An 18936-nucleotide genomic window follows, 5' to 3' on the forward strand; every position below is an offset into this window, starting at 1 on the left:
AAGACGTCCTATTCGATGCTAGTGTCTTCTGTGTGGAGACTTGCATGAATGGGCGTACCTTCATTGAAGGTTGTGCGTCAGGGCCGGCAACTCAGCACGTAAAAATGTACTGCCAATCATTAGCGGACCGGAGTTCCGCTGTGGCGACCCCTAACCAGGAAAAGCTGAAAGAGACAACAGCGACTCTAGAACTAACTTATCTCTACACAAACCAGCCACAGTTGAAAAGGATTTAAAAATATTTAATGATACATAATAGACACAAGACAATACTAATACAATACAATGCTACTCAAGAGTTCAGAGATCACACAGAAATTTAAAATTCCGTAGTAAATTTCTGTCATAACGGAAAACACTTAAATCTACATAGTCCCTAGCTATTTCTATAATTCTAAGATAACTAACTTATTTTATTGAACTTGGCACTGCCATGCTCTTTCAGACAAAAATGTTTAGTCTCTCTCTGAGCAATAGTTTCTGCTGGGCCCTCCCAGATTGCATCATTTTGACACTTTTTAGTCTGGAGTTCCCAGGCCCACCGAAACTGCATTTACCTTCTTTTACACTTATAGCAATAAAGGACATTCCACATGTAAATTCTGGTAATTAACTTTAGCCTTAAAACAATAGGCAGGATGCTTACTCCAGACTCATTGACTCCAAATTCTAACTTCAAAGGACATACCAGACAATTTTAATTTTAAAGAACATTTGAAATGCTTGGCTTAGTTGTCCTTACAGCAGATGGCAATGTTACTACAATCTTGAAGTTCACATTTTACAGTGTTTTCTTTCGTTTAAGAAACGAGCCTGTATTTTATATTTACAAATGCCAGAATTTTGTATCAAATTCTATTTGAATAGGCTGGCAGCCTTCACCCCTTCTCTACCAGCCTTCACAATAAAGATTGTGTCTGTGTAATATATACAAGACCCCAACAGCAACCCAGTGGTGTAAACCAAATTATTGTAAAAAGAATAACCTCCACCACCACTCTGTGAGGAAACGACAACTTTAATCAAATTAAAAATAAAAAGGTAAGTGCTTTCACAACAGTGTTGCTTCTTCAGACCATTAGAAGGATACATCAGACAAGTCTTGTATAGTTAAAACAATTATCAAAATATCCAATAAAAATAAACAATTAAAACCCAACTGTGCATACCTAATTTCTTCAGCAAAACTTTGTCCATTCTTATAATAGTAAAAGATATTATCCTGTCAGGTGTTGCAAAAACCTAACACCCTATCAAAAATCAGTAAATTCTGTATATTGGTTAAGACATCTCACTGGTTGGCTACCACTGAATTTTTTTTAGGCCAGTAAGAAAACTATTGTTTTGTTAAACAACCTTCATTCATTAAAGCTGTACATTTAACAAAATGTACAAAAGAAATTTGAAATCTAAAATGGATTCATTTTCATAATACTGTACATATCACATAAATAGCAGTTTCACATCAGAGTTAACATGGCAATACGTTTCACTACATTAAAATTGAACCATTGTATTATTGCTCCTCCAATAATAAATGTAAATCTCCGCAATCAGCAGAAGCTTTGTAAAGAGCTTTACAGAATTGCAAGTGATTCACACACAGCATTCTGCCAAATTGGCAATGTAAGCAATGGCTACAAATCAAAATAGAGTTCGATGTTAGCCAGTCATTGATTTGTCACAATCTGCATTACTATTGGCTAAAAACTCACAACCTCTCCATAATACTTAGTAACCAAACAAAAACTATCGGCTCCTAATACTAAAAGCCATGTGGCAGAATGCTGTGTGTGAATCCCTTGCAATCATTTTTATAAAGTTCTTTATAAAGCTATTGCAGAGATTTACGTTTATTATTGGAGGAGCAACGAACTAAGGAGAAAAGATCATAATACAATGGTTCAATTTTAATGTAGTGAAATGTATTGCCATGTTTTTAACTGATGTGAAACTGCCATTTGTTACGTGATATGTATACTCCATTATGAAAATTAATACATTTTGGATCGTGAAAATTTATTTTGTTTATTTCGTGTTAATATACAGCTTTATTGAATGTTTAAGTTAAGACTTTTCTTACTGGCTTTTGCAGACACTTTTTTCATGCTGGCCAACAGACAAGTTAGATAAATGACTGTACCTATGCCGTGGTAGTGTCTGAGGTGTGGGAGGAAAACATGAGAACCTAAAGATGGGTATACATATTCAAACTCGAGGAGCCACGACCAAGTGCTGTGAGGTAAACCGCACTCCTGATAGCCCACTCAATGTGTATAATTTAATTTGGCCATAATTTTAATATTTTTATGATTTTAACTTTAACTTCAAGTATATTGCAACATGCCCCACACACCCCAGGTACAAGCCATTTCAGTGAAAATTGTTTACTTATTTTAGAAAATACAGTACTATGACTTGATCCTGGCATGCCAGATGAGTGTTAACCTTGCTGTTTTGTCATCATGGGTGTAGTCTCATTTTATCTGCAAACTGTTTCTGTATCCGTTAGTTTCACTTTACTGACTGTATGAACTTTAGATCTCTGAGTAAGATTAAAAAATGACCAAACTACAGTATTTTAGGGTACTTTATACATGCTAAGTTCTGGGAGTGTTGGCACAGTTTAAGGCAACTACCTTAAGGTTTGATTGTCAACTTCTGTCTTTAATGTTACCTTGAGCAAATCTTTGTGCTCCTGGGCTGAATCTGAAAAGATCAGTGTAGATGGTAACACTTGCGGAACTTGGCTTTGCAGGATTAGCGTGTGTTTGCATGTGCAAAGTACCCTGACGTACTGTAGTTTGGTCCTGGATAACATTTGAAAATGTGTAAAGTTAATCATGATAGCATGATCGGTCAATTTTATTCTTGGCTCCTGTATGCAGCAGTTGTAAATACATTGCTGTGTACATGCCAGATCTCTGAATGTGGTTAAAAAAAAAACAGTTGCAGGAATAATTGATCTGATGTTATTTACACTTGCATTATCCAGTGACGTATTCCATGCTAATTCACATCAATGCACACTTGTCTTTCAAAGCTAGATTAATGGCTGTTGAAACTGTGCAAACCATCATTTAACAATAGTTTTCATAAACTAATAACCCCCTTCCACACAGTATTTATATCCACCATGACTGTATAAATTTGATGTCTGTGATGAAAATAAAAGTAACTGCGCTAGCATCAGTGTTTCATGAAAGCAGCAACTGCAATAAACTGTTTTCACTTTTCACAATACATGGCAGTCCTGCATTGTCAGATTAATCTGCCTTGAGCAAACATTTGGGGCAGTCCTTTTCCATCTCCCCAGGGAGGTGTCTCAAGTAGTTAATACTCTCACTCAGTGTGACTGTCTTAATGGTATTTACTGTTTAAAGACTTGCACCTGTGTGATCTGATGAATCTTGACCCCAGAAAGGGATTGTCAGATTCCTTACAGGTGGACTGGTCAGCAGGATGAGTATGTCTCATTATGGAGTTGCCTGTGTCTAGAGACTAGAATATTGGGTTGTGTGGATGCTTGCCTTATAGGCATAGTATCTTGGACAATGTGACTTTGGTCACTCTGCAGCATGGTAAGCTTTGTCTCATGTTGCAAGCTTCCAGCGTTCCTGAGGGAGATTAATGTCTTTGTGCTTCAGAGGTCTTTCAGGTTTGGGCATGTTAAAGAATCCTGACTCTGTTTTTGAGTTGTGGGTGAGCTTCTGATGGTCTTGCGTTAGTATGGTGTCCAGTGATATCTATTAAATAAATCTCATTGTTTCAGTAGTATGTAGTCGTCATACAGCACAAAGCCTTTCTTACATTGTCTTAAGATTAACGGCTGGCAAAGACATTGCAGGAGAGTTCTTTTCATGGTTCCTGTTTGTCAGGATTTGGGGGTGGGGTAGCTGGGGGTTGTTTTAGGTCTGGAATTAGTTTTGTTGGACACCAGAGAGGTAGTGACACTTGCCTGGATAAGAGTCTGAGGTGACTACTTATGAAAGGGCAATTTAATTTTCTTGTGCTGGGGGGGATACTGCTGTACGTGCTGCTGCAGAGCTGTCTTATTTGTTCTCTGCACAGTTGAATGAGGCCACATGTACAGAGTATTGAATTCTGTCTGATTCAAGCAAGGCTTCCTATGTAAAAGGTATTTGTGCACACTTACCACTACCTGTGGCAGCGGTATGCTCTGTGTAGGTTTTAGCAGATGAGTTAGAGTAATAAAAAGATTTAAAAAAAAAAATTCAGAACCTAGAGCCAGTCGAGCTCTGTAACTCAGATCTTAAAGCAAATCGCCATACTCACTAGTGTGAGTCTAAACTTGTACATCTGTGGTCTTAGACAGCAATGAATTTCAAGCAAAGTCTGCCATTTAAGTCTAGCCATAAAACGGTCTTTGGAGTCCCACCTGGCTAAAGATATTTAACTTCCCCAAGGCTAACTTCCTAGCTAGATTGAAATGACCCCCCACCCCCAACAAAACTTGAAAGCTGTTTTTGAGGAACCATAAATTTTGCTAAGATGTATGCAAGTGCATAGAAGCCACTGTACCCAAAATAAGCGAGTGTGGAGGAGACCACCATAAGTAAGATTGATCATAAAAGAATAAGCAATATCAAAAGCAAAAAGGGCAACATCCAGCAAAATAAGGATCTAATCCTCACGTTAAACAAGCAACTTGGTAATATAATAAAAAATGCCAATGCTAAATTCTGAGAGAAAAAATAGCAAGTCAAGGATAACCAGACATTAAGCTGCATTTGCAATTATCTCAAGGGCAATACATGTCAGTGTGTTTGAGCTAATTGTAAATGGCAGCACCTGTAATGAAGTTGTGGGTGTAAACAGCCTAGCTGACAAATTCAGCTCCAGGTTTACCCCTGTTACTTTTTTAATATCAGGAAGCCATAACAACCCCAGCTACTGCACAGGACTGTGTCTTGGAGGCAGTTTCCGAGGACCAAAATTATTTCTGTGGGTTCTGGGTGCATCCTAAGTAGCATGAAAAAGATATTTCTAGAAGAATTGGGATCTTTGCTTGGTAAGTGTTTACATAGGTATTTTCTACTCCAAGTAGACTCTAATTTTTCCTTTTGTCGACAGCAAATGTTTGAGGTGTGATGGGAAGGAAAGAAGTAATCAACTTATTTTCTGTGATGTAATGAGTTGGTAGATTTTAAAGTTCCCTGCTGACTGCTTTGTCAGAGATACCTGGTGAGCATATTGGTGTAACTAAGAATTTATTTCTTGAGCTATAATGCATAATTAGAATTGCCTAAACATAGTAAGTCCTTGCTGAATTTAATTGTGGTGACTGCCAAATAAGCAGTTACTAGAAAATGGAAATCTTGTACAACTTTATTAGAAGTAGTGAATATAGTAACGGAGATAAAATGGCTGGATTTGGGATTTTTAGAAAAGGGGTAGGAGCAAATTGTATAGAAAAAAAAATGGGAATTGTGGGAACAATACATGCAGAGGAGGAACAAGGTTTAAAAAGGCCGGATTGTAATGTATAATGTTTGCAACTAAAATTGTCAGTGGCTTGTTTTCATGTATATAAATGATTTCTATGTCATACGTGATAAAGATGTTTTTTTTTTAGAAAAATAATATTTCTATGCTCCAACAACACTTCAACTTCATGCTCCAAACTGGCTTTGTGAATGGAAGGCAACAGCAGTCATATACCTCTGCACAAGTATCGGTCATAAACTAAAATCTAAAAAGTGCATTATTGTTTGCTTTGAATAATAGCCTACCCCTGGAAATTATCACAATGAAAATATGCCCCTAAGAGTAGACCTGGTAGTTGGATTTGAATGCTTACGCTGACAGTGACGTGGCTTTTGAACAACACATGTCCACTCTTGTGCTTCTGGTTTGAAGCATTACTTCTCCAGGCACTTGCACCAGAAATTCCTAAAGAAAAGAGTAACTGCCCAAAGGCACATGACCTTCTGGAGCCTCCTCAAAGCCCTGTTGCTGCTATACAAACTACTGAAGGGCAACTTGTGTTTGGTTTGTTGGTGACTGCAAGCATCTACAGACCCAGCAGTAATGGACTTGCTGCAAATCTGCAAGTCAAATGGTACTAGAAATGCACAGTCCAAAGACTTCCCCAGACCATTCTGTTTATGTTGCAGAATAGGTTAAACTGGGAGATATCCCAGAGGACACAGTAAATATGGCATTAATATATGTGTGAGAGCAAAATGTGCATCTTCAAAGAGGAGCCACTGCTGCATATTGGCTACTTGGTATCCCATGCTGAAGCATATGCTGGTGCTTGCCCGAAGTTCTCAGACTACATTTTATTATTTTTAAGAGTAAATGATAATCTTAGTAGACACACGAGGTCACTTGAAATGCACAGTCTAATAAGGAGACAATCTGTTAAGCTATTGTGGAGTGCTTCAGTTCAACTCGCTCAGTTTCTGCAAGATCATCCCTTTTTACGCAAACATACCCCCCCCCCCAACCAGAAGATCTGCTTATGGAAATAACCTGCAGGTTCCTTCACAGTATGCTACAAAACTCCCCATGTATCTTGCTTTCTTAAACAAAAACGAAATAAGGTTTGCTTGAAGTGGGGTGAGGTCACTATGCTTAATTTGATCTACATTCTTCAGTCTAGCTTTCAAACAGCATCAAATTATTAACTTATGTTTCAACAATCTGTTCCATACACCAGTAACCCAGCAGCTACAAATTGCAACTTAAACTTTGACTTGTTCTTCCCATTTTATTTCGTACTGCAACATAACTAAGTTGCTTTAATCACGCTGGATAACATTTAAACAGGTTTCGTAACTCGGCACTCTGCTGTACTGTTTACATCTTATATTTAGGATATCGGTCTTACTATTACTGATTAGTTAGCTACAGAAACAGTCTCACCTTCTATGGTAACAGTAATTTTTACATAAGTTTTGTGCTCCATTATATTTTAGAACATCTTGACTCTGAACATAATTTCAGAGTATAAAAATTTTTCTTCATTAGCCCCTTAACTGGCAGCAATAATTATGATTTGTAGAGGATTATGATAAGTTCACCAGTGATAACTGGATTGTTTGAGACATGGATGCCAAGAAATTCACTGAGAGTGAGGCTTGAGAGTGAATCTTGGTATACATGTTAAGGGTATGATTGGTAAATTGCATTTTTTTTGTATTGCATGGAGCTTTATCTGCTTCAACATACTACTGGTTACAGAAACAAGTGTGAAGTTTTACTGGCTTTGAAAGCTGAAAAGGCTCTTGAGGTTTGCTGTTGTCTACAAAACAGCACTATCATCCCATTTCCTGCAGAATGAGTGTTGGGTGGATCCAAAGGGGGAACATTTTGGGGCAATGCTTAAATATTGCCCTAATTCACTTAAATTAATGCAACCGTAGATTTTACATCAATGTGCATTTTCTGAGCAAGAACAGTAAAACTGTATTTCTTATAAATTTGACTGAAATCCTTGGTGAGAGAGAACTCAACAGTTGAGAGGCAGGGTAAATCCCTAGCTGAAGATGTAATCATGGCCGTGCTTTGGGGGGGGGGGTGTAACAGTTAACACACCCCAAGAGCTGTTAAGTTTGGGTTGGTTGCTGTGGTAGCACTTTACAAGTCATCTAGCATTTTCTTTTCAAACAAGAAAAGCTTTCACTGGCGTAGTCTCTCTTGGACTGGCTGCCTTGTAGAGGATTGAGAAACAGTAGCCAGTTACTGTGACCAGACCTGTTTCCGATGCCTGATCTGCACTTGTTCCTCCTGGAGATTCTTATAGATTCATAGATTCATAGATTCATAGATTAGTACTAAGCTAACTGCCCTTGCGGGCCATTGTAAGCCTAGCCAATTATCCCTTGTGAGACTCAAATCCTGCACCTTGTGTTTGTAAGGCAAACACCTTATCCATTAGGCCACCCTCCCAACCAGTTACCTCATCTGAATACCTGTTTAAAAGCTTCCACACAGCAAACTCCAGACATCAGTAACCTTGAGGAAAGAGTAAGACAATTGCACACATTCTTTGGAGAGAGAAAAAAAATCTGAAAACGGCTGTATATAGTCTTTAAAAGCTCATGCCAACCTCTCATCTCATGACAAACTTGCTTCTCTTTTGTCTTGTACAGAGCACAAAACAGTTTTCCACAGTCTGCCATCACTATTTTGTTAATACCTTTCTTTTTGCCACGTTTGTCAATAGCCATCTTGGAAGTCTTGATGGAATTCAGTAACGGCTTAATTTTAGTGCTCCCAGTGTGAAAACAAACTTGGCAGAGAAGGCCAGTGAACCTCTGTGTTCCTGGGTAAATTTCAGTAGCTGGCTAGTAAGTTCACTGCCTGGATGCCAGGAAAGAAATTAAAAACATGAAAAATCCTCTACAAAAGGTGAGGAAAAAAAACGTACAGTTCAGCCAAAAAGCTGTGCAAACTCCAGACATCAGTAACCTTGAGGAAAGAGTAAGACAATTGCACACATTCCTTGTTAAAATAAACAAAACACTGATGTTGCAGATCAACTCAAACAACAAAAGGCTGGAAAAAATGTGGAAGCTTTTAAACAGGTATTCAGATGAGGTAACTGCAAAAATCGGATGTTGAAATGAAGAAAAGGCCGGCAGAGTATGAGACTGCTCAAGAAAAATTAAAAAAAAATAGAATTAAAGAACAGAGCACATGGGGAACACCCGAGATCTTCAGCTGTACCAGACTATATTAATTCTATGACAGCACAAATAAGCAACTGGACTGGTATTCCACTGTAGGAGTTGTTAAATGAAAGGGCACATTGTATGCATGCTCCAAATGTGGTTATGAGAAAGCAGCCTAGACTCTTATTAAAGACGCAGGAGTTGATTATGACAAAACCTGTGAAGAAAGGACACTACTACAAGTGGGAGATTGGCAGAGTGTTTGGAAAATTGCTCCCTGAACACCAGGCAAAAGAGAAGTAAATTTATTCCACTATTCAGTGACCATCAAGAAGAAGGCTGATTCCCAGCTGTTTTCAAAGTATTCTTCTGTGGCAGGACAATTTTTTGAACATGGCAAGGAGGAAATACAAATGTTTGTCCAACAAAAAGTGAGCTGTGAAACAGGAGGTGATTCTTCTGCTTGTTCTTCTAATAGACCACAGAGAAACTTTGCTAGTGAAATGTATCCAGCGTTTCAAGGACAAATGCTGGCGAGAAGGGAGCACAAGAGTTGACAAGAAGAATTTACAGTATGTTGGAAATAAAGCAGAGGCAGGATTCTAAGATGGAGATGAGCAGGAATAAAATCTGAATAAAACCAGTAACTTGGAAAATGACAAATGTGTGATTACAAAGCAGTTATATTTGTGAAATGTATGACAGAACAAGGACATCTGGAAATACTGGACATTTTTGGACTTGAGGGACTCTAAAGCATATGTTGCCCTACTTTATTAATGTTCTGAAGGGTATTTGGGGGAGGGGAAGAGGAGGGAGAATGTAATTTTAAGTAAAACAATTTTTTTTCTAATTTTTATGGGGCATGATATTCATTGCATGCTGTAAAGTTCTGGGGGGGGGTGTAATGGGGATATTTAAATGGGTGCTCCATGTGCCCCCCCCCACACACAAACAAATGTATACTTAGCAATTCTGTATCTGGTCCTCTTGTCTCAATATGATAAAAAGAAATTGGCTAGGAGATGATTATCTTTCAGGTGTTTTCCTAGTTGGGAGAGCTGTAAATATGAGACGAGACCAGACTACACTTGGTAGAAGCACAGGTCTGCACCATGTGTCTTAGCATGGGTAACCTAAATATGTGAGTGTGGCTGTCAGTTTGGGACATTTATTCCTATCAGTAGAGTAAACCTCCAATATTTGAAAATGTACTTAGTGTTGTTAGTACTGAGTTAATAGGTTTTGGGGGGTATTGGGAGTGTGTTTTTGGCTTTCGATAGAGGGGGGGGTGCTAGACATTTGAAGAAATTTTATAAAAATATTTGGCATGGAAGATGTGAATTCAGTACTGAGTTCAGGGTGAGTTTGTATATTCCCCAGGATAACAAAACTGGGCTAGGCTAGATGGATTTTACATTTCATAGAAATATATGTATTTAATTGAAGGTCTTGAATATGCACCCAGTAACTATTTCAGATGAAGTGCCAGTAATGGTACTTGCATATTATTGCAACTAGGTTATGGCGAAAGGAGTCATTTGGTGTTTTGCAGGGGTGTGTAAAGCTACTTAACTACCTCTGTCTGGCATTGGGTAATCAAGAGGAATAGGGGTGAAAATGCACCTTTCTGACTACACACTTGCACAGGGCAGGTTAATGTAGTACTATGCAGTTAGTCTGGTTCTTCTGAAAAAGCCAATGCTGCTGTGTAAACTAAGCCACAATCTTGTCATCACAATGAACAAAACATGCTGGAGGGATAGGTTCCTGACCCACAGACTCCCCATATTTTGGAATAGACTGCCCATACATGTCAAACAGAACGCCTCCTTGGCCCTCTTCAAAAGGAACCTTGACGATTGGATGGGAGATGGGAAATTCACCCCAGGGATCACGTCATTCGCCCTTCTAGACAGGGGTCCAGGGAAGTAAATACTGTGGGAAGAAATATCCAGGGGATTGTTATGGCTAGGCTTGTATAGGCCCTTGGACCGATGGCCTAGTACCAACCCATGAACCTATGAAAACTGGCCCTTTTACATGTTTATTGTGTCGTGTTGTAAAATTAGTGAAATACTGCAAAATCGAAATGTATACCAGAAAACCACATTTGTTTGTGGCTGGCTGGGGCTTAGGAGATGTTCGTATTGTACTTTTGTGCATAGCTGTCAAGGAATCTGCTAAGAATGCTGAGGTAATCGGGGACAGTTTTTAAAATTAACATGGCTATTAATTTCAGTCGTTGACGGTGTGTGAATTAATATGAATTTTTGAAGTAAAAGGAGTTTAATTATTGTCATTAACGCTGACGTTTGCAGAGAGGATGGTGAATTACAAGTTTTAGAAAGGATTAAGACAGAAAACGCAACCAGGAGCCAATGGAGCTGTATACAAGTAAGCAAAGAAAACTGGCCCTTGTTTCATTGTGTCGTACTGCACTGTAGTATCAGTGAAATATTATAAAAGTAAGTGAATGAATGCCAGAAAACTATTTCATTAATTTTTTTTTTTTTAAAGTATGACCGATTTTTGGCTCCTGATTGCATTAATAAGCAAGTACCCTAGTAATAACTTTAAAAAAAAAAAAAAAAAAAGCGGTGACACACAAATGAGAGACTGGTGCTTTTCCCACCTTTCTGCTGATGAGGAATTTAAGGAATGGGCAGTGGAAATTATTCATGAGTTGTTGGAGAAGATAGAAATTTCTTCTGAAAATATAGCTAGGGAATGGGATAAAATTAAAATGGGACTTAAAAATATGGTAGAAGTAAAAGAAAGGGAGATGTGGTTAGGAAGTAAGAATAATTTAGAAACCGACAGTGTAAAGTACTGCAGAATGGGTGTCTTCAAGGAACAGGAGCAACTGCAGAATGCTAAACATAAAAAGAAAGGGATATCTCTAGGTGTGCATGAGTTTAGAAAGATTTACTGTTAAGCAACTGTTTTTTGATAACTCTAGACCACAAAACATTTTAGTACAATGACTGGTAACAAAGTAGAAGGGGCTTTTACCTGGCTTAGGGAGCCTGTAACGAGGATTAAGAGATCCTGTAGAGGTATTAGAAATATTTTGGAAATTCTGTGAAAGTTTAGCAGGAAAAAATATGGAAATCACGAAAAGATACAAACGTACACATGAAATGTTTATGGAAGAATTATGCCAAGGTCCAAGATAGATGAGGCTATGTCACTAACAGGAGGAGATGAGATAAAAATGATTTATAACCAGTCTACAGGAAGTCTCTAGGAATAGATGGTATTAGTCTGGAAGCTCGGAAACTAGGAGGGGGAAAAAACTGAAATATCTGGAACGCTTTGTTGGAGATGTACCAACATCTGGAAGAAAGCGGTGGTAGCTGTAGGGTAAACCTCCATCAGATCCAGCTTCATACAGACCCATTTCAATACTAAGCCATGATTATAAAGTTTCTCTGTAATGGCTAAAAGAATGGTGAAAGTATTGCCACAATTGACTGATGTGGATCAGTGTGATTTTTGTGGAGGGGAGGCAAACATTTGACATTTAATAGAACATTGATCCAGAAGGAAGCAGAATGTAAGAAAAGACCACTGGTGGTGGGTCTTGGAGAAAAAGCATTTGACGGACTAAGCTGGGACTTTGTGCAGAACAATAGAACCATTTGCATTTCCTGATTAAAATTGTAAGGTTGATTAGGAAAATGTATGAGGGATTGGAGGTGGCAGGTTCCTCTCTAATTTCTGCTTGAGTAGAGGAACCAGGCAGAAGAAGCTTTTGTCTGGTGAAATTTCTCTAAGGAGAATATCATGATTTTTGTTTTGTTGGCATTGAGAGCAGATGTCTGTTTAGCATCCAAGCTTCTGTATTGGCGAAGGGCTTTTGGGTTTTTTGAAGGTGTTCAGAGTGAGCGTTTGCTGTACAGATTGTGGAATCCTCAGCATACTGAATTAGTATAGTATTATCTATGGATTTGTGAAAGTTGTTAATGCAAATATTGAAAAGTGGAGGCAGAGAATAGAGCTTTGAGGGGCACCGGAGGGGTTGTTGAGAGGATTAATGTTTATTTCCATTAACACCTGCTTGTGTCGATTTGGAGAGAGCGCTTGTAAACCAGGCTATGGAGGAAGGAGAGAAGTTGAAGGAGGAAAGCTGAGATAAGAGGATGTGAGACAGTGTCAAAGGCTTTGGAGAGATCAGAGTAAAGGGTGTGTACGATTTTCCCAGAGTCACTAGCACAATTAATGGTGTCAAGGAAGGACAGAAGAGTAGTGGTAGTGCTGTGGCCAGGCCTGAAACCATGTGTAGAAGTAAGAAGATGGTTGTGTTAGGTGTTTGTCTGAGTCAGATGATTAGCAAGGATTGGCAAGAGGTTGGATAAGTGATTCACAAAGGTACAATGGGTAATATATGTATGCCCCCCAAATATGTAACAAAATCTAGAAGACTTAGGATTTTTGCTTGGAAATGTTTACATCGATAATTTTGTATCCCAAGTACACTCAAGGTGATTTTTCCTCTGGTAGACAGCAAAAGTTGGTGTGATTTGGAAGAACGAGGTAATTGCACATTTTCTGGGAGTGTAATATGTTGGCAGACCATTAAGATACTGGGTGAGCCAATTATTTTTTTTTTTCGAGCTATGAGACAGAATTGGAATTGCCTAGACATAGCAAGTCGTTATGGTCTAATTTTGGTGGCCGTCAAAGCAGTTACTAGAGAATGGAAATTGGTGTAAACCAAGTGTACTAGAAATGACCTATAGTAAGAGATAAAACAAGTGGAATGGAATTGTGGGAACAGTACATACAGGGGAGGAATGAGGTTTAAAAGATGGCATGATTTGAATGGGCTATCTAATGTTTGACAATGATTAGATTAAGTAATGCATGATTGCAACTAGAATGGTGTCAGTATAGTTTGTGAAATAATTGCAACTCTGTTATATCAATATATTTTTTTTATTTTTATATAAATGTATGATTGCCTATGCCATCAGATGATGATTTGATAAAGATGTTTCTTGCTTTTGTTTTTACATCTCAATTTAGTGGTGCAACTGCATTTTAAGCCATGGTGGTGCAACGGTAACGTTGTCGCCGCACAGCAAGAGGTTCTCCAGTTCAATTCTCTGCTGCAGAAAAGACCATGCTGACACAAAGTTTGAGACTTTGAGAGAAATGCAATGAGGAGACTGACTTTGTCAGAGATTTTCCCTTGTTTTTTCTGACGGTGCTGATTAACTTTGGTCCTATGAAGACTTGAGCTGGATAGAGTAGTGAGATGTGAAACTGTTGCATAATCATAGAACTGTTTGATTTGTGAAAAACTGATAATTTGCTTAATAAGCTTGCTCGTGAAGCAGTTGCATTAACAGCATTTATATATATATATATACACACACACACACACACACACACACTGGCACGAGGGTGTGATCACCTTTCACTTAGACTAGCCTTCATATTTATTTATCTGGGTGGGTACCAGTACCAAGGTTTCAGAGGCGTTTCCTAGCTTAGTACATGTCTCTGGTACAGCTTTAGTTTTTTAGAGGTGCAGCATTTTCATGATGTGATTGTACATGAAGGTGAGCCCTTCCAGTCTCTTACATTTATAACACCTGCCCTTGTAAACCAGAACATTGTTGTGTGATAGTGTATGGGGCATACATTTAACATTGTGTGGGGTTTGCTGTTTGAGGCAGGGGCTAAGGGAGTTGAGCGAGAATGTTAGGAAAGCAGGTATGCAGTGTAACTTTATTTGTTGTTGAAGCAAGAGAAAAGGGCCCGAGTTTAATTTTAAAGTCTGCGTGCAGTGTGAATTACTGTTTCTGCTGCTGTTGCTTGGTGGTAGCCTTGTTGAGAGATTTAATATAAGTGGTAGGTGGAGTATACACTAGTTGGAGCATTGGGTTCAGCCAGTGTTGTGCTAGTTACTTAAAGTAATAAGTAACTGCTGCTAGTTAGTTTTCAGTGAAAGTAATATATTTCTATTACTACTTACTAATTAAAGTAACACGTTACTTTTACACAAGTATAGTTTATCAATCATAATATTGAGATTTACTCTCATAAGCACAAGCATGTAAGTGTATTACTAAAGTTGTATACACACTGTTACAATGATGAATAATATTTAACAGGTGAAAAACTCCAGCAGACTAGTCTACAGCTGGGCAGCACAGTGGTCCATTTGTTAGCTTTGTCACCACACATTAAGAGGTTGTCTGGTTTGATTCTTGGCTGGGGTGCCTTCTGTGCAGAGTCTGCATGTCCTCCCTATGTTCACATGTTTCCTCCCACATTCCCAAGACATGCTGCAGGTGGATTGGACATTCTTAATTGGCCGTAGGTGGGCATGTGCCTCCTGAGGAAGGTTGGGGGCCAGGTTCGCAATTTTACACTAAAACTTTACTGCCACTTGTTCTGTAGACCCATGATCTGCTGTGGTGACCCCTCGTGAAAGGAGAAGACTACTAGTTCTTATAGCTGGAGTCACAAATAATAATTTAAACCGAGCCATACACAGCCAGCAGCACAAGACCTACAAAATAAAAATAAAACTGTCACATTGGCTGTTTTCAGCAACTAAAAATCGAAACCCAAAAAATTTTAAATAGAACACAAAAAATTGTCAAGACAAAAGTTGGTTGATCATAGATCCACCCAAAGTGTCCTGCTTAGTGCAGTGGGTTGGGGTGTCGGGTGTTAAACCAATGAGTTTGATTCAGATTGACGGTGGTATGGAGATCCAGTGCCATTCATATGGCAAAGTAAGGATATCTGTAGCGGGCTAGAATTGTCCCAGTTTAGGGGGAGAATTCTGGGCAGGGAAAGAGTCTGGTCATCATTAGCTCTCACCTCCTTGTCGTGCTAAAAAATGAATTAAATTGTGTTCCAGACTAATTCTAATCTGTTATGAATTATACCTCTCAACCTGGAGACATCAAAAATCTGGACAAAGGCCCATGAAAAGTAGGTACAACTGGCCAAAAATCTGGACACTAATCAATGTAAACTCCACCCACTACAATGGAATTGTGGGATACCACCATTTAGATAATTGTGAAAATGTTCCCCATTTTAACATTAACTCTGGAAATGTACATTCTCACACATATCCCATTACAGCATTAGCAAAAAAAGCTTTAGTAGGCAATAGGCATGTACAATACTTTGCATTCTATTTTCTACCCTACTACTCTTCTAGCTTATACACACTCACATTAGCTGCACCCTTACAATAATTTGTTAAAATAACTTACATCAGCCATTAATTTTATTTATATATATATATATATATATATATATATATATATATATATATATATATATATATATATATATATATATATATATATATATATATATATATAAAATTTTACTATATATAAGAACTGTGTACTCTGTTAATCTTATAATCTTAATAGGAAGTAGTTTGTTATAACAATCATTGGGATAACAAGCCACTGTTGTCAATATGTGGGTGTCTGGTCAGTCTGATCAGCTGATAAAATCTGATTCAGAAACCTTCTGCTCTTATGTAAATACTAATGTGCATTAGTAGGTTTTGTGAACAAATCTAGTAGCTGCTGATGCTGGGCACTGATTTATACCTCTTGTCACTAAAAGGCAGGACACCGGTTAATTGACCATCCTCCAAATTATGTGTTTGTGTATATGTGTAGGTGTGCGTGTGTGTATATAGGTATGTGTGTGTATGTATATATCCATGTTTGTGTCCTCTTATAGATTGTCACTGTACCCATGTACCCATGATTTGTCTACCTTGCACCCACTGCTTGCTATGAGGGACTCCCACTCCCTCACAGCACTGAACTGGTTAAATTAAATAGAGTATGACTGAATAAAACAGTGAGCAGTAGCATTGTACTTCATACATACATATACATATACATATACATATATATATATATATGTGTGTGTATATATGTGTGTGTGTGTGTGTATATATATATATATATATATATATATATATATATATATATATATATATATAAAATGTATGTAGACTCTGTAGCAGTATTGTTCTTTGAGTACAGCAATGTGTGCTTTTAAAATTGTTTCACAGTGGAATGTGATGTCTTGTTAAATGTCTTGTTTTATTAAGCAGTACAAATTAATACCACATATATGTAGTGAAACAGCTGTGAAAACAAACGTGAAGGCAAATATTTCGTTGATAAGATGTGTACCAGCATCAAGACTGTGGTATCTTGGAGAATTAAGTTCTGTAGTACGGTTATCTCAGACTTAATAAAATTAAGTAGCATGGGTGTGAGGAGCCCCTTGCTATTTGTAGCATTCCTCTTTGATAACTGCATCACTTAGTATTTAATGCAACTTCAAAAGATAAAAAATTAATTTTACATATTTAAACTGTAATAAATTGATAAGTGCTAATTCTGCAGTACCATACCTCTTAGCACAAGAAATCTGGTCAAAAACTAGCATAATGGAAAGACAAAGGCCCAAAAATAGGGACATGATTTAAAATATTGCTCTTGTAAATTTAGAAAGCTGGCAGAATAACAGGATTTGTGTTCGTATACATTTTATGAAGGATAAGAAGTCTGAAATTTGTATGTATGTTTAGTGATTTCAGTCCCCTGTGATTTACCAGAAAACCAGAAATTTTGCGAAACTACCAAACCTATGAGGATGAGTCTGGACTGTTGAGAGGTATGTTGCATACACACACACAGTATCTACCTTTTTCTCTGCTCTCACCCAGACACACACCCCTACTTTCTGGCACAGTAACACACACACTTTAGCTCTCATACGAATGATAGTTTAAATTACATGGACAGAAAAACGAACCGCCAGTTTAACACCTTGTACAGGCGTTCACTCACTCGCACTTACCTCTGCATGGCTAGTTTAAATTACGCAGTAAGTGCGGACTGAGTTTACATCCATAGCACCCATTAGTAGTCACACTGGCGTTGATGTTGCTGCCTTGCAGTCCAAAAACAAAAGTTAAATGCTGGATTTCGTGGCGGCTGCTTTTACTTTTTATTAATGTTGCAACTTAAGATACCTAGTATTTACAAACTTAATTATGGCACGTATGCTGACTGTTAAAATATTTTCCCATTCTACTCATGGACTTAGAAACTTGTGTGGCTGTAATTTGTAAAATCTCTGAGCTGCGCTTATGTTTTAATGCAGCACCATGCTTGTGCATAATTCTGTGTCAAGTACAGCTCCATTAGTTGGACTGTGGTGTATCACTGTTTTTTGAAAATGTTTTAATTCTTGTGTGTCAGAAAATGCACACCAATACAAAATGCGTCATTCTAAAACTGTTCTAAGTTTATAAGCACCCTACACAAAATTTGTTCCTGACTTGACCATTGTCCGCCTCCACACAGTTTGGCAAATGGCTGTTTTAAATTTTTTTTGTGCTGAGATGCTGAGCAGTGTACGAGTTCTGCGGGCTACACAAACTCACTAACATGACATCACCTTACACACAGCAGGATATGTGATCATACCTACCTAATATTCCTGAGTTTGCCTTAATTTGCCCTGGCTTTGGCAATTGCTTGATTTTTCTGTTAAATTGTTGAGGATTTCAGCAATGCAGTATATCTTGTTCAAAATGCATGCTGACACAAAACCCGTAAGTGAATTAGAATAATGGATGGCTTAATCTGAATTCTTGTACCTCACCTCCCCCATCTACATGTGGGTCATGAATTCAATGACATTGGCGATTGTTCCTGTAGTCAGTAAGGAGTAGCAAATGGTTCTCCTTAAAGGAGACTGTACCACCATCATGGGGTGTGTGTTTTGTTTTTATTAAATCCTCTCAAAAGTGGGATGGTTCTGGCACCCTGTCTGCATGCCAAAATGAGATTTAATGGGGCCAATTACGAATTCTTGCCATCCTGTTTTGATCCCAAAACCAAGAAATGCCAAGGAATTTGGTACAGCTGAGAGGTATGTTATGAATGCAAGTAATATTGCTATTTACTATTTTGAAGTTTCAATTTAACCGCTCCAGGTCGACGACACAGTTTTACGGCACACTGCGGTCCCGGAGGCTTCCTCAGTGCCGGTGGTTGTTTTTTCCTCCTGAAACCGAAGCCCAAGACAATATATTACTGTAATGTAGTACATATTGTAATATGTTATTCCCATCACTGGGTTCAGCCTTGTCATTCTGGAATATTGTAGCTCAAAATTTGTGACTGTTTTAAAATACAGTTGTCACTGCATTCTTTAATATGTTTGGAACCATCTCACTGAGTGACTGTAATCCTCAGTTTGCTGTAGGTTTTGT

The 18936-nt window shown here is 38.1% G+C and overlaps 1 protein-coding gene across 3 annotated transcripts in view; it reads left to right on the forward strand.

The window, feature by feature from the left end:
• LOC122816970 (cytochrome c oxidase subunit 6C-1) overlaps positions 1-18936 on the forward strand; it is a 133088-nt gene that overhangs the window by 28548 nt on the left and 85604 nt on the right. The window contains exons 1-2 of one of the 3 annotated variants that reach the window (XM_044090078.1): positions 8526-8537; positions 11259-11263. The exons of 1 other annotated variant lie outside the window; for it this stretch is intronic. The gene's annotated coding sequence lies outside the window, so the exon portion shown is untranslated. Of the gene's footprint in view, positions 1-8525; positions 8538-11258; positions 11264-13065; positions 13072-18936 lie in introns of those variants that run through there. One more of the 3 variants, XM_044090077.1, reaches the window with a different exon arrangement.

This window comes from Protopterus annectens, chromosome 12.part0, assembly GCF_019279795.1.
Source record: "Protopterus annectens isolate FY-2018-M chromosome 12.part0, PAN1.0, whole genome shotgun sequence".
NCBI classification, from domain to species: domain Eukaryota; kingdom Metazoa; phylum Chordata; order Ceratodontiformes; family Protopteridae; genus Protopterus; species Protopterus annectens.